The sequence below is a fragment of the Oryzias latipes genome, chromosome 5 (genome assembly GCF_053564925.1).
Source record: "Oryzias latipes strain Hd-rR chromosome 5, Olatipes_Hd-rR_3.1".
NCBI lineage: Eukaryota > Metazoa > Chordata > Actinopteri > Beloniformes > Adrianichthyidae > Oryzias > Oryzias latipes.
The window spans coordinates 21009727-21023576 of NC_136241.1; the positions used below are offsets into that span (position 1 = coordinate 21009727).

Sequence of the window (13850 nt, forward strand, 5' to 3'; positions counted from 1 at the left end):
TTGAAAGCAGAAATATAAGTGATTTTATTTTCGTAGCTGGAAATCAATTCAATTTTAACAAATATAATTTTGATCCCACTAATGGCGTTTCATTACCATATTATTTCTTTGGAGGCTGTTTTTGTTTTTTCATTTGTAACTGTAGCTATACAAGCCTCAATGGTCACTCTAGCACCTCATGACCCAATCCTCATGAAAAGGGAGAGTTAAAAAATTCCAACAAAAATCTAAAAGTGGGTCTTGACAAGGAGTTGGGCTGTTGAGAATAATATTAACAAAAACATTTTCCACCTCTGTGGTGGTAGACTTTGGCCAGCTGGGAGGTACAATGGAACAATGACTCATTGTGGTTGAACTGGATTATCGAGATGCGCATCTGGTTGGTTTGGTCTTGATTCTGATGACAGTGGCTCTCAATAAATTTAACGTGTTTAAGCAACAGTTTCTGTTAAAGTTCTTTGATCTATAATAAAAGGACAATTTTCATTGGAGTGGGTCTTAAAAGCTCTAATTTTATCCAGTAACATCTGTAATCCCACTCACCTGCTGCAGGTACAGTCATACCTGTCATGCACTTCATGCAAATTATCATTAATCATTGCTTTATCTGAAAGTCAATGCAAACCCTGTCATGCAAATCAAGATAACTTCATGCTATTTTATCTAGAAACAAAGAAAAAGTTTTGAACAGACCAAGTTGATTTTCTTTGTTACCAGGGCAGAAGCAGGAAAGCAAATAGTGGCTTCAAAGCCCAGCCTAAAAAGTTCAAGATCTCAAGGTGATGCAGAAAGCAAACAGCCCAACAATGTTCAACAAAGCCAGGCAGAACTGAAGAATGCTGCGAACAGATTGGCTGGGAGAAAGAAAAAATACTCAAGGCTGCAATTGGAAAAAACAGCCACTCTGAAAGAGAAGCCAAGTATTCTTATCTACTCAAAATTATCTTTAAATAGACAAAAACAGAAAACAACATGCCAGTTGAGTAAAATCTTTTTTACTTACCTAATTTTCTGTTAATAATGTGATTTACACATTGTAGAACCAGTGTGAATGTCAAAAAAGGAAGAAAACAGCTCAAAATTCATCAGGTTTTTGAAGTCACTTAGTTTGTTTCTTTTTGTGATTGATCTTGATGAAAATAAGAAAAACATCGCAAGATTTAGGAGGCCCGAGCTGGCTCAGACTGAAGGTGTTAGCAGGATCATGGTGTCAGAAGCTGAGATCTGTGTTCATCCGGCAGTGTGTCTGTGCCCTGCAACAGACTGGCAACCTGTTCACGGTGGACCCTGCCTTCACCCAACAGTTGCTGGATTGGCTCCAGAAGCACGATGACCCCAAAAGGGATTTAGCAAGTTCTGAAGATGGATGTATAGTTTTATGACAGCTTACAGTAGCCATGATAAATGTGTCGATTAGAATCCATGTAAACCTTTAGTTTATGCTTTTTTTTTAAAGATGGGATGTCTTTAAACTATTTGATGAAATCCACAAAAATGTGCAATATTTTTTAATGATATATAGATAGCATCAATTACGATCCATTGGGTGATTTGGTAAGTTTTTGTTCACAACAATGTTTGTTTAAGATGCAAATCTATTGACATGAGTGTTCAGAAGAAGAAAAAAAACGTCTCAAATTTGATCCCCCTCTTTTTTTAATGGTGTAACTGTATTATAAAGAATTAATTGTCAACATATTTTTGCATTATTTCAATGCAGCAAGTAGTCATTAAAAAATGAATAACATTAGATGAGTTATTCTTAACATAAAGTTTTGAAAATAAGCAAAACTTTCCCACCCAAACTGAAAAGTGTTTTTGAGATGCCATTGAAGAAGCCATTTTGAAATGAGCTTCTTCCACTGCCCCTATACGGGTATGATGATGCACTGCAGGGCAGAAAATATGTACCAAGTTATGGACAGTTTTTAATAAGAATCTATGATAAATATGATACAAATATTTATGTATGGCTAAAATCTTTGAAACACAGGATCTCAGCCTTTAGAGAGTAGCTGCTGCCATCCTTCAAAAAGTGCTTGTAGCACAGGAATGAATGGAACAGAAAAAGTGCTTTATTTTCCATCCAGAGTCGCCCAATGTCTCCTTTGATCAAAAGGGTGGTTAAGGCGCCATTGGACCTTCTCTCCTTGGTAACCGGATGAGTTTGAATGTTTTTTTACACAGCTGCAACTCACATTTTTCAGGGGACTTTCACTCTGCTGGGGTCCTTCCCAAGCTTCTGGTGTAAAAGAAAGGCAGGAAGTCCAGTTCAACACAAGGCTGACCAGACTAAATCCAAACTAAAAGGTACAACACAGGAGACGGTCAAGCACTCAAATCCCCAAAACAAAGAAGCATGTGGAACCAATCCCATGAGTTGGTAACACCTTCCTTCATAGTTCTGACAAAATATTTCAGGCTGAGCATATCCAGCTAAAATGTACAGTAGAGGGCGGAGTTTATGCCTTCCAGTGGCTGCGGGATCAGTCCCAGCCAATGCTCAAAGTACTCCTATCCCATTCTTTTTGTCAGTGCTTGTCTTCTTCAATTGAGCTGCTCCTCACCATTTTGAGGAGTTATAACGAGAAGAAAATGTTGCCTAACATATAGATAACCATAGAGTACTGCTTTACCTTCCTCAGACGACCCGTATTACTACCTGGATTATCCAAACATTTCTTCACTCTGGAGCCGCCACACTGCTATCCCACGAGCCCCGTCGCTATAATATCACTCTAGCAGGACTCTGTGAAGTAGATCTGCTGACAAGGTTACCAACTGGAGGCCATTCAAGGGAATTGTCATCCATTGAGGACAGAACCGGGAAGGGGCATTGCCCCCCCTGCTAGAGCCTTGATGATGATGACATATAGATAATTTTGCACCGGTGAGTTCAAAGTGATTTCGTACATAGACTCTTTTATTGAAGCGGTAACTCAAGATCATTTTTTTAGTGTGGTTTTGACCCGATTCTTATCTCAAGGCCCACTGAAAAGAAACAGCAAGAACCTCCCACAAACTTCTGGAGAAATTCAAGAAGAGGAATCTCTCACTAAAGCCTCACAAAGCTGTAGGACTGCACCTCACTAGTCTGTGTGAATCAAGCACGATTCAATTTTTATTCAAATCAAGGAAGAAATGTGAATTTGTACACAATAAATAAATATGTGTCTTAAACATCAGCTTTGCTCTTATATTTCTGCTTGATTTAAGGAGTCTGTTCATCTTCAGAATAACCCTTTATCCTTTCTGATTTCAGAGCAAAACTCCCATCAGGAAGGTTACTTAAGATAAAGAAGTGACAGGGCGACGTTTCGGTCAAGGGCTCGATAAGGAATTCGTCCACAAAACTTTGAGGACAGAGGTTAACGCAAGCTCTCTGCTTTTCCTGCGAGATCGAACTGGGCTGAACTGTAAAAGGAAAACTTTCAACAATCATTTTCCAGTAGGGCAAAGCTGCCAGTGGTCGGAAAGTGCACAACAACATCAATTTTACAACTTTAAAAAGTCATGCAAAAACAAAAAGTCAATATTTACATCTAAAATTAAACTGCTGTGTTTCAGAACACACCCACATGAAGAAATGTGTTTCTCCTCCGTATCACAAGTGCAACACAGATCACCCTACCGCGGAGGGATACCCAGCCCTAAGTCACTACGGCTCGTCCTAAAAAAAAACAAGTTCGGACACCACAGCTCCAAATGATCCTAAAATTGGAGCAACATGGGGTTGCCAGCGGGGTAGTGGTCTTTTAATTTTGATTATGCCATTTTTGGCCCCCAAAAAAAAAAAAACTGTCATTGTCTTTGACATTTTTTCTGCAGAGCAGCAGGGGTTAATCAGAAATTTCCCTCTGAGTTGGATGTGCAGAGCAACCCCGTCTCCCCTTACCGTCTCCCATAACTGAGCCATCTGTTTACACTCGCTTCCGCTAGCTCACAGCCCCTCACAACCCAACTTAACATTAGCAGTGGATTAAAAAAAGCAAGCAATATTGGAGCTGTCAAGCCGTACAGTTTTGAGTCAGATGCCAGCTCAGATGAGCAAAATGAGGACATACTTGGATCTTTTTTTCTCAAGTGGGTGCATCCGAAACGAACGGTGAAGGAAGTTTGTGGCGTGCCGACTGTAAGTCACAGCTACAAGCTTTTTACAAAGGCATTTTTTCATCTGCTCCTGATTCACATTGATTTGAATAAAGAAATCATCAGAAATGCAATTTTAATTTCAATATTCTTGATGCCCACCATCGTCAGAAACATTCCACACGAATGTGTTAAAAACACCAAATCAGGATTTTCACCAGAGTGGGTCTGTAATAACAACTGTTTTTTTTAAATCAGCTACCGTACTTTCATTTTTTGTAGCTCAAACTTGTGTATAATAAAGGAAGTATGCTTTGATTAGTAGGTGGGTTGACCTATTGATGGACAAAAAAAAACTCGTTAGTGTTTTGAACAGTGTTAGGGTGGGCAAAGAAAATAAACTCAAGTCAATATGGCTGACCTACAAATACTCTCAGGTTCCTTCTTGTCACATAGAAATTGTATGGATGAAGTACAAGATTGTATATATATGTATGCATCAGTGTTTACTTTTTTAAAGTTACCAGATAACTGTGTTGACATTATCACTTGAACTATCTGCTGAGTCATAAAACTTGAAAAAGATCTGATTCTTTGCAGCTACCCGATGGCAAGAAATCTGATAAAAATTCATCTCAATCATCTGATTTCTGTGTGCATGTATACCTGTTTATCTGTCTTATTTTTTCCCATCTGAGCATGTTTTAAAATGGACATACTAAAATAAAATACATGTGGACAGGTGCAAGAGACACATGATGAACAATGGAATAACATAAGCGTCTAAAACTAACCGGAAGTTAGACTTTTCATCACAGAAATAAGATAACCTGAATCACCTTTAGCATATTTCGTTTCATTAACAGATTATAACCTAAAGGCTTGTGATGGTGTTATCAGATGTGTATTCTTCTGATGACTGTCACGCGCTGTGACGGGGCGTGACTACACGACTCATGCGCGCGCTCAGCGGAGCCGGATGGAGGAAATTGTGCCGCTTCACTTGAATGTCGCTCCGTGGTGCTGCATTCAAATGATGCTAGTTTGTTTCTGCTGATTGCGTCCCACGTGGATGTGTGGTGTTTTAGGTAGTTGCTCCTTGATTTTTATTGGAAAATATAGTATCCTGATCAAAGCTGCACGAGTCAGAAACAAGTTTATGGATGTTTAGGTGTGCCAGACTTTTACAGTTGTTCTCAGTAATTGTGTCATGAAGAGCAGTTTGTTGCATTTATTTTGTGAATCCTGTAGAATAAAAGCGAAATTTAGCATTATTTTACCAACTTTAGACGCTAAACTAATTGTTCTTCTGAGATGCTCCCGGAGCGCCGAAGCAACTAAAGTTTCCGAGGTTGAAGGAGGTCCGTGAAGGCAGCAGAGACACAGCTCTCCTGTTGCTTTGAGAGGAGGCAGGCCGGTGATTTTCCACTGCCGCTGATGTCTCTGGTCCCTTGGTTTTAGAGACAAAGGTCAGAAAGAGAAGCTTATAAATAGGCTAAAATTAAGGCTTCCGACGCGTCCAGGCTTCAGTCGAAAACACGGACACGACAAGACACGGACACGACCGAACGGACACGGGACCGAGCGCAAAGGACATTTAAGGACAAAATAATATCACACATCACATCAACGGAGCAGGTAAAGAAATAAAAACGGCATCATTGCTGCACGGAGGCGAAACACAACAGAGAAATGCATCTAATGCTCCGCTGCTTTATTTGGACATTTCCTTTAAATTATATTTACAGTTTGGCGTTTTTAAACCTTTTGATGGGACTGAATAAAATGGGTTTCTTTGCAAAAATGACAACCCAAAAAAAGTTGATTTGCATTGAAGTTAAAAGAAGTGTTAGGTCAGAAATGATGCTAGGTGAGACGTGATGTTTGGAGGCAAAGCTACAGTTTCCATTTTGATGTTTGAGTTTCCCTCAGTTTTATTTTATTTTTTAGTGTAATTTATCAAAAAAAAAAAAATAGATATAACATTGAAATATTTGTAAAAACGACTCGAGTTCCTGCCAGACGTGTTTTAGTTTCGTATCTAGCCGCTAATGTGAGCGTTTTTTTATTTTTGCATTTTTATATTTGCCGGAGTCAGAAAGGGGAAGTGGGGCGCTCCGCGCGCTCAGAGGCACGCGGAGATGCTCCTCGCGCTGCCTCTCTCCGTCTCTCTTCCTGCTTTCTTTAATTTCCTCTTTCCTCGACATGTGCCGTGTTTTTCCTCTTCTGCTCGGGGTCTTCTGGGGTCATATACTTTGTTCGCTTTGTAATTGTCTTTAGAAACAAATCATATTGGTTCTGAGAAGGCTACACGTACCAAAGTTTACCCATTTGGACCCCCTTTTTTTTTTGTTTTTAACCAGCACCTGATGCATGGACAGTGTGTCAATGAACAGGAATGAGTCTGAAAGTGGCTGCTCTTTGTTGTTGTTGGTCTGCAACCCGTTTTTGGAGCAAATCTGTTTCAACTTTTAATTCAGAATTCTGCTCCTAAATAAAAAAATAATAATATTTATATTTATTTTATATATATATATATATATATATATATATATATATATATATATATATATATATATATATATATATATATATATATATATATATTACTTAGTGTTACATACTTAGTGTTTGATTGCTTAAAATTCCAGAGTGATTTTATTGCATTTGTTTTTTTGCTTTGTTTCAGATCATGTCTTTTCAAGTTTTAATTAACTCCTACGGCTGGAGGTCTGGTCAGACAGATGTGTGTTTGATTGTGCATGCTCAGTGTCAGCTAGAAAAGCTCATTGACCAGCTAGTGAATAACAGTCTTTGTGCTTTTATCTAATCTACTTTGTTTCTACTGTTGGTTTGCGTGGAAGTAGCTAATTTTTTTTCATGTGAAATTGGTTGTGGGGCCTAATCTGAGAAGTGGTTTCTTATAGTGTTGTTTTAAGTTGCCTCTTCTATATCAGATTTATTTGGGGTTGTTGTTAAAGGGAAAAGTTCTTAGAGGTGTAAATGTTTCTTAAGTTAGGCCCTGCTGAGCGGACGCTTGAAGTGTGAAAACATCAGTTGTTTTTTTGTTGATTTAACTTCCTTTTAGTCTGTACTGAAAGTGTCTGCTTTAACAAGCAGCTTGTTTGCTGTTGAATCATTTATGAACTCTGCAACCTGAGGTTTGTGGAGTGTGTGCGAGTCTTGGTGAAATCTTAACTGTGGCTCCAAACATTTAACGGAGGGATGCAGGCTGACTGAAAGGAGGACACAGTTCATTTGCACGGGTTTCGTTTTGCGTCCTCGCCTTCAGGTCGGGCTGCACGTTTGCTGACCACTCAGAGCAGGATGAGAGGCTGACCCATATAGACCACGTTAGAGCTGCTCCATTAATTTTGTATGAAACTGTGTGATTGTGTGAACTGCCATTTAGAAGCTGGAGATTTTTTTTTCTTTCTTCAGCTCTACGCTGGGTCATAAATCTGACTCGACATGGCAGCTGAATGTGACGGCAGTAAAGATGGCGATTAACACCCAACGTTGCAATAAAGCAAAATGTTATTGGAGGCAGTATCACTTAACCACATAGCCCGAAGGCCAAGGATGTAATGTTTAACATCATTAGAATGATTAAGGTAGTGCTTTTTCAAGCAGGGATGCTGGCGGATCAGCCCCCCCTTGTGGATGCTCATTACATTTGTCCCTGTATACTGAAGTTTTTCCTTCAAACAGAATAAATTAATGAAACAAGGAAAAAGAAGCTCATACTAACAAAAATCTGACACATGGAGAGTGCCTCCTGGTGTTCATCCATCAGAAATGTTTACTTCATTTGGGTATGGGGGCTGGTTTTGATATTGACAATGAAAAAAATCATGAGTTCACTAAACATTTTTTTTATATAAACTCCGCTTTTGTACGTTTATTTTCAATAAAATGTACACATTTAGGTAGGCATACAAATAATTTGACTTCTTCATCCTCACTTTGGTCCCAGCAAGTTATAGCTTTTTAAAAAATAATAAATTAAATTGTTTTTACCCAAAGTTCAGACTGAGCAGTGCTAACTTAGGGCATAAAAATGTAAATTTTCAGTTTTTAAAGATGTTTAGGGAGATAAAAATGCAAAAAAATTGTTTACAACTTGTTGGTAAATGTAACCTTTCTTATGTTGTGTTAAATCCCTTCAAATATATGTTTAAATTAAGGAATCAAATTAAAAATGAGCGCATTTTATTGTATTAAAAAGTATTTTTTCATGTCTTTTTCTTGTGATTTTTTTATATTTTTCCTTCAGTCGTACCTTTACTTTCCACAAACCCCTCATCTTCATGCAGTTTCTTTTCCTTTCTATTATGAACTTTCACTGCTCTTTAACAGCCTTTTCTCCTACAGTTAATATTTACCCACATTCCTTTACTCTTGTGTTTTCTCTCCATTTTTTTTGTACTTAACCACATTTTTCGGACAAACTTTCCATTACCGTCAAATGGAACATGGAATAAAGCCGAGCTGAAAGGATAAGCTGAGTCATCAGAGAGGGATGTCAGAGGATGATAAAAAAGTTTAGAGAAAAAAAGAGGAAGGAGCCCAAGCTTTGTTTACTTCCTTGTTTGGATGTGAAGTGTCAAAGCTTGTTTTCAGGCGGCCCTAAATGCGCACGTGTCGTTCTGAGACTTAAATCCAGCCTTTACAGACACAGAGGAATGAGTTTGAGCCCTTAAAAGTCTATTAAGAACAATAAAACTCAAGAATGCTTGGTGTGGTATGTAAAAAAAAAATGAACAGCATCAGAAGAGGAGGATGAGGAGCAAAAGAGGAAGAAATCAAGAAGTCAGGGGAAAAAATGAGATGGGGGATGGATCAGTGGATTTAACAGGCTTTCAGTTGAGTGGAAATGTAAATGCTCTTAAAATAGTATGTGTGTTATGTAAGTGGTTGGGCAGTGTGTTGTTGGCTGGATAATGAAGTTGCTGCATGAAAGTCCACAGTTACGGTCCCACATGATCTGTCGAATTGCAGGACAAGGAATGAGCCTGTTTTAACTGTAACACAGCACTGTTACATCGGGGTGACTGACACAAAGCAACAAAAACCTGAGCCCTTCAGATCTCCACACATCTTCTGGCCCAAAAATGTTACAATCCTTAGTGACACCACAAAAAAATGCAAGTGAAGCAATTGAAAAAGTCTCTTTGCTTGAAGTATTTTATACATTCTTTATGAAGACTGTATCACATAACCTGGATAAACCCAAAGGTCAGGTGACTTCGACCATTTGAAGCCAGATTTTTCCAAAATGGAAAATCAGAACCAACACTCCTCTTAGATGTTGGCAGACTGCCAACATCCATCTACCAAATCCAGTCTGAATTTGATGTGTTAATGTTATGTTTGTTTTTTGTGTGTGTTTTCTTCTTCTTCTTTATTTTTTTGATCAGTGCCCCATTGACCAGGAGAACCCCCCCCCCCCCCTTGTAGATTTTCTTGGTCCAACTGCAGAATAACCGACTACATTGATCAAAACTCACTGAAGTCAGACTCAAAGATGCAGATGAAAATGAAATATACTAGTAGTGCATTTTATAAAATACATTTATTTACTTTTTACAGTTCAAGCTTGGTGTACTTTGTGTAGAAAGATAGTTTGAAGCAGATCCCATATTTTGATGTAATTATAGTTTGAGAAAACGGTGCAATTCCTCATTTCTAAAACAGAAATCATGTACAAATAAATGAGGTACTTTCATAGAATATCATAGTTACTGGTGTTCTTTTTGCCATTTGGGGCTTTGATGTTACTAAATTTTAGCAATTGTATGTTTTGCAGCTTTAAGGAAAAGCTTAGATTGTAGGATTGTGTTACTTTTAGCAATTGTCCAAATTCTTTTTTAGGACCAGCAAGTAATTAATGGCAAGTCAAACTAGGGGTTTGAATGACAAATCATGATGCTCCAATTAGTTGTGGTTTCTTGATTAAGGAGTGAAGAACTAGCTGCCAGAATGTACCAGAATGCATGTAAGATATGGCTGCACGATATGAGGAAAACTTGCGATATGCGATATTAGTGATCCATATTGCGATAACGATAAATTTGCGGTAAATAAACAAATAGAAAAATAAACAAAAACATCATTCCCATTTCATTGCAACAGTTTAAAAATTATACTCCAAATGACCCTCATCGACATGGGGGACAAACGTCAGGGTGGCTAACCCTGGTCCTCAAGAGCCTCAACCTTGTCTGTTTTCCAATTCTCCCTAGACTGCTCGATAATGATAACCAAAATCAGGTGTGTTCAGTCAATCAGGATGTGAAATCACTTGAGTCAGCCAATCAACAGCAAGCTGGTTAAGGAGAGCTGGAAAACAGGCAGGGTTGAGGCTCTTCAGGACCAGGGTTAACATAATAGGCCTCCATCTGATTGGTCAACAATGGGAAGGCGTCCATCTGATTGGTCAAAGCATAAAGGGATTTATTTGATTCGTTAAATGCTTCAAGCTGCTAGAAGATTGTTTTAACACATTTTGGTTTTGCGATTTATTGCGATATTCGCCGTCTTTCGCGATATGCATATTGCAGAGCTGGATATTGCGATAACGATAAATTTGCGGTATATTGTGCAGGCCTAATGTAAGACCATGTATTTTTCAAAAATTTCGCTCCGCGCCCGCCATATCACTCAAAGAAAAGTTCAGGCATGTTTTCCTTGCCTGGCTTTCATCACTGCTCATTGTTCTCACTGATGGAAGGGTTTTACCCAAAATTTCTCCATGCAAGGCCCCATTTAGTCGCGCTGTACCCTTAACAGGAAAGCAGCTCCAAAGCATGATGTTTCCACCTCCATGCTTCTCAGTAGTTGTGGTGTTCTTAGGATGGAACTTGGCATTCATCCCCCTCCAAACACGGTGAGTTGCATTTATACCAAAGAGTTCCATTTTGGTCTCATCTGAATACGTGACATTCTTCCAACCCTCCTCTGGATCATCCATGTGGTCTCTGGTGAACTGTAGACAAGCCTGGACATGTGCTGGCTTAAGCAGGGGGACAACCTTTTCCCCGCCAGCTCTCTGTGGGTCATTAACCTGCGCCCCCCAAGTATTTCTGAGATGTCTTATTGTTCTCATTTATGCCTCACCTGGTGATCTCAGGTGATCTCTTGAGCCTCAGATGGAAGGAGATTGGAAGTGATCTTGTATATCGTTAACTTTCTAACAATTGCTCCAACAATTGATCTCTTCTCACCAAGCTGGTTGCTGTTTGGTGGGATTAGTTCATCCAGTCTTGTTCAAGTTTCCCCAATCTTGTCCCAGATGTCTTTAGACAGCTCTTTGGTTTTGTCCATAGTGAGAAGGTTGCAGTCTGACTGTTTAAGGGTGTGGACAGGTGTATTTTATACATATAACCAGTTCAAATGGGTGCCATTAATACAGGCAATGACTGGAGGATAGAAGAGCTTCTTTAAAGAAGGAGTAACAGGTTTATGAAGGACAGAATTCTTGCCTGTTAATTGGAGCACCTTGAAATAACTGTAAACAGGACTTTGCATTGCTGCACATCAACATCAAGCTGCTATTGACTCAACACCTGTGTACACTGAATGTCTTATTTTTGTTTAGTCCTTGCTGGGTTTCCTTTTCTTACTGATGTTGCACTTTGGTTATTTATTTATTTATTTATTGGGCATTTATTTGGTGAACTTGAGTTTTTTTTTTAGCTTTGAAATAATTAGGGTGATTGTCGATGCTACAAACGCAATTTTCTTGTTTGAATAAAAATGAAAAATAAATTAATCTTGAACTAAATACTTATTTTCTGCACCATTATAGAAATAAATTCTTCAAAAATCCTACATTGTAATTTCTTCAATTCTTTTTTTTACATTCTCTCTCTCTCTGAGTTGAAGTGTATCCAGACATTTCTCATCTTTTTGCTGGGACAACTTACAGAATCTGTGACTGCCAAATACTTTCTTTCCACTCACACACACACTTTACATCCACACACTCCCTCTTAAAGGACAATGTTGAGTCACCAGTGAGCCTAATAAACATGGATGAGCTGTAGGGCAACACTTAAACAGGCAGGTTTGTGAAGTTGTTCATATGGCAGTTTTTGCCCTTTTTTATTTGAATGTGTGATCAACATTTAAAGACATTTCCAGATATATTTTTAGGCTAAAATATCATAGGACAGAGTTTTTCACATTTTAATTAAACCCATGGAAAGTATAGTGTGTCCGAGAGCTTTTTATAATCAAAACTGTTAGTTTGACAAAAAAAATTAAAAAAGTTATGTAAGAAGGCTTCTCTACATTAGTGAGCTGGCCATTGATTTTGAGTAACATCAAATAGTCAAAGATCATGGACAAGGAATAAAAAACAAATAAAAATAAAACATTCCTTAAAAATTAAGTATGATTGTCTTTTAATAAATTTTGGGTCTGATTCAGAGCACTGACTGATGTGTGCAAACAAAGGGTTGAAAAGGAAGTTCTCTCCCAAAAGGCTTGGTGTTGTTCATCAAACTCCCATCAGCCACCTCTAACCCGTTCTGAAGAGCAGAAACTATAGCAGTGGTTGCAGAATCATATGAAGACCAAACTGTCCTGAAGAGGGTTGTCCTGCTTGTTTTCCACATAGTCCTGCACTACCCGCTGATGATTACCTGGATCAGGTATGCTCCACCAATGAGAAGCTGTAGGCACAGCACTTGAGGCCTGGAGTCCAACACCCAGTTGAGTTAGGACTGGCCACAATATTGCAGCAAGGCTGGGGAGATGGCGTGTAGACAATGATGCCAGTGTTCCAAATCCCTTTCTTTCATGCTGTAAAGGGATAATCTGTTCTTTCTGCAGCAAAATTATATTCATGTATTACAATGTGCCATCTCATGTTGCAAAGAATACTCCTTTGTCATTGGCTACTAATAGTATCAATGCAAACCATCTTATGTGTGCCCCTTCCTTGAGGTCTTCTCTAGACTTGGCTCGTACAAAACATTTATCGTCAGTGCGATATCAGCCTGTACAAGACGGGTACAGCAAAAAAAACCATTGCAAACTGCAATCAATGGTTTCCTTAAATGTTTACAAACTTTCACATGGAAGCTTGAAAAAAATCAAATGGCGCCCTTTAGGCATTTGACCAAATGGATTGACCTCTCCATGTCGTTGACCATCAAATGGAGCTCTTTTATGTTTATATTTGCCCACCTCCCACGTAGACGTAGGTCATTGAGAGTTTAACTTGAGCTGTGTTGGCTTTTAAACCGAACTGTCACAGTGAAATGGAAATGATGGAATTGTTGTTTTTTGTTTTGCTATTTATTCATGTGATTGCAAGTCATATTGTCATCACAATATTGATCACTAATGTCCCACACTGCACGTTTTTCTCATATCGGGCAGCCTTACTCAAGACAGAAAAGTCCAAGGAGAAAGATTTTATTCGGCAAAATGGAATAATTTACCATTGTTATAATCTTCAATGGAGATCATTGCCATAAAACCAAATGTTTTACCCGTTTTTTAAATGAATTATATGTATGTGGTTAGAGGATATTCTTGGTTGAATGTGTGTTTTTGTGTCAGTAAAGCAAATTTGTTCCTAAACTTAACTAAACTGCTTATCCACTGGGCAGAACACTTCTTTTCACCAAACTAACCCGTTGATAACTTCCTCGTGAACCCCAGGATTTTACTTTTGATATTATAGACTTGATACAAAAATGAATTGCTAGACAGTTGCTCTTCATTTACCCTGGTGTCTTCATTAAGTT

General features: G+C 38.5%; 1 protein-coding gene across 1 annotated transcript in view; it reads left to right on the forward strand.

Moving 5' to 3' along the window:
- The first annotated feature begins 5101 nt into the window (after positions 1-5101).
- LOC101175313 (sodium- and chloride-dependent taurine transporter) overlaps positions 5102-13850 on the forward strand; it is a 32673-nt gene continuing 23924 nt past the window's right edge. The window contains exon 1 of the mRNA XM_004068901.5: positions 5102-5727. The gene's annotated coding sequence lies outside the window, so the exon portion shown is untranslated. The remainder of the gene's footprint in view (positions 5728-13850) is intronic.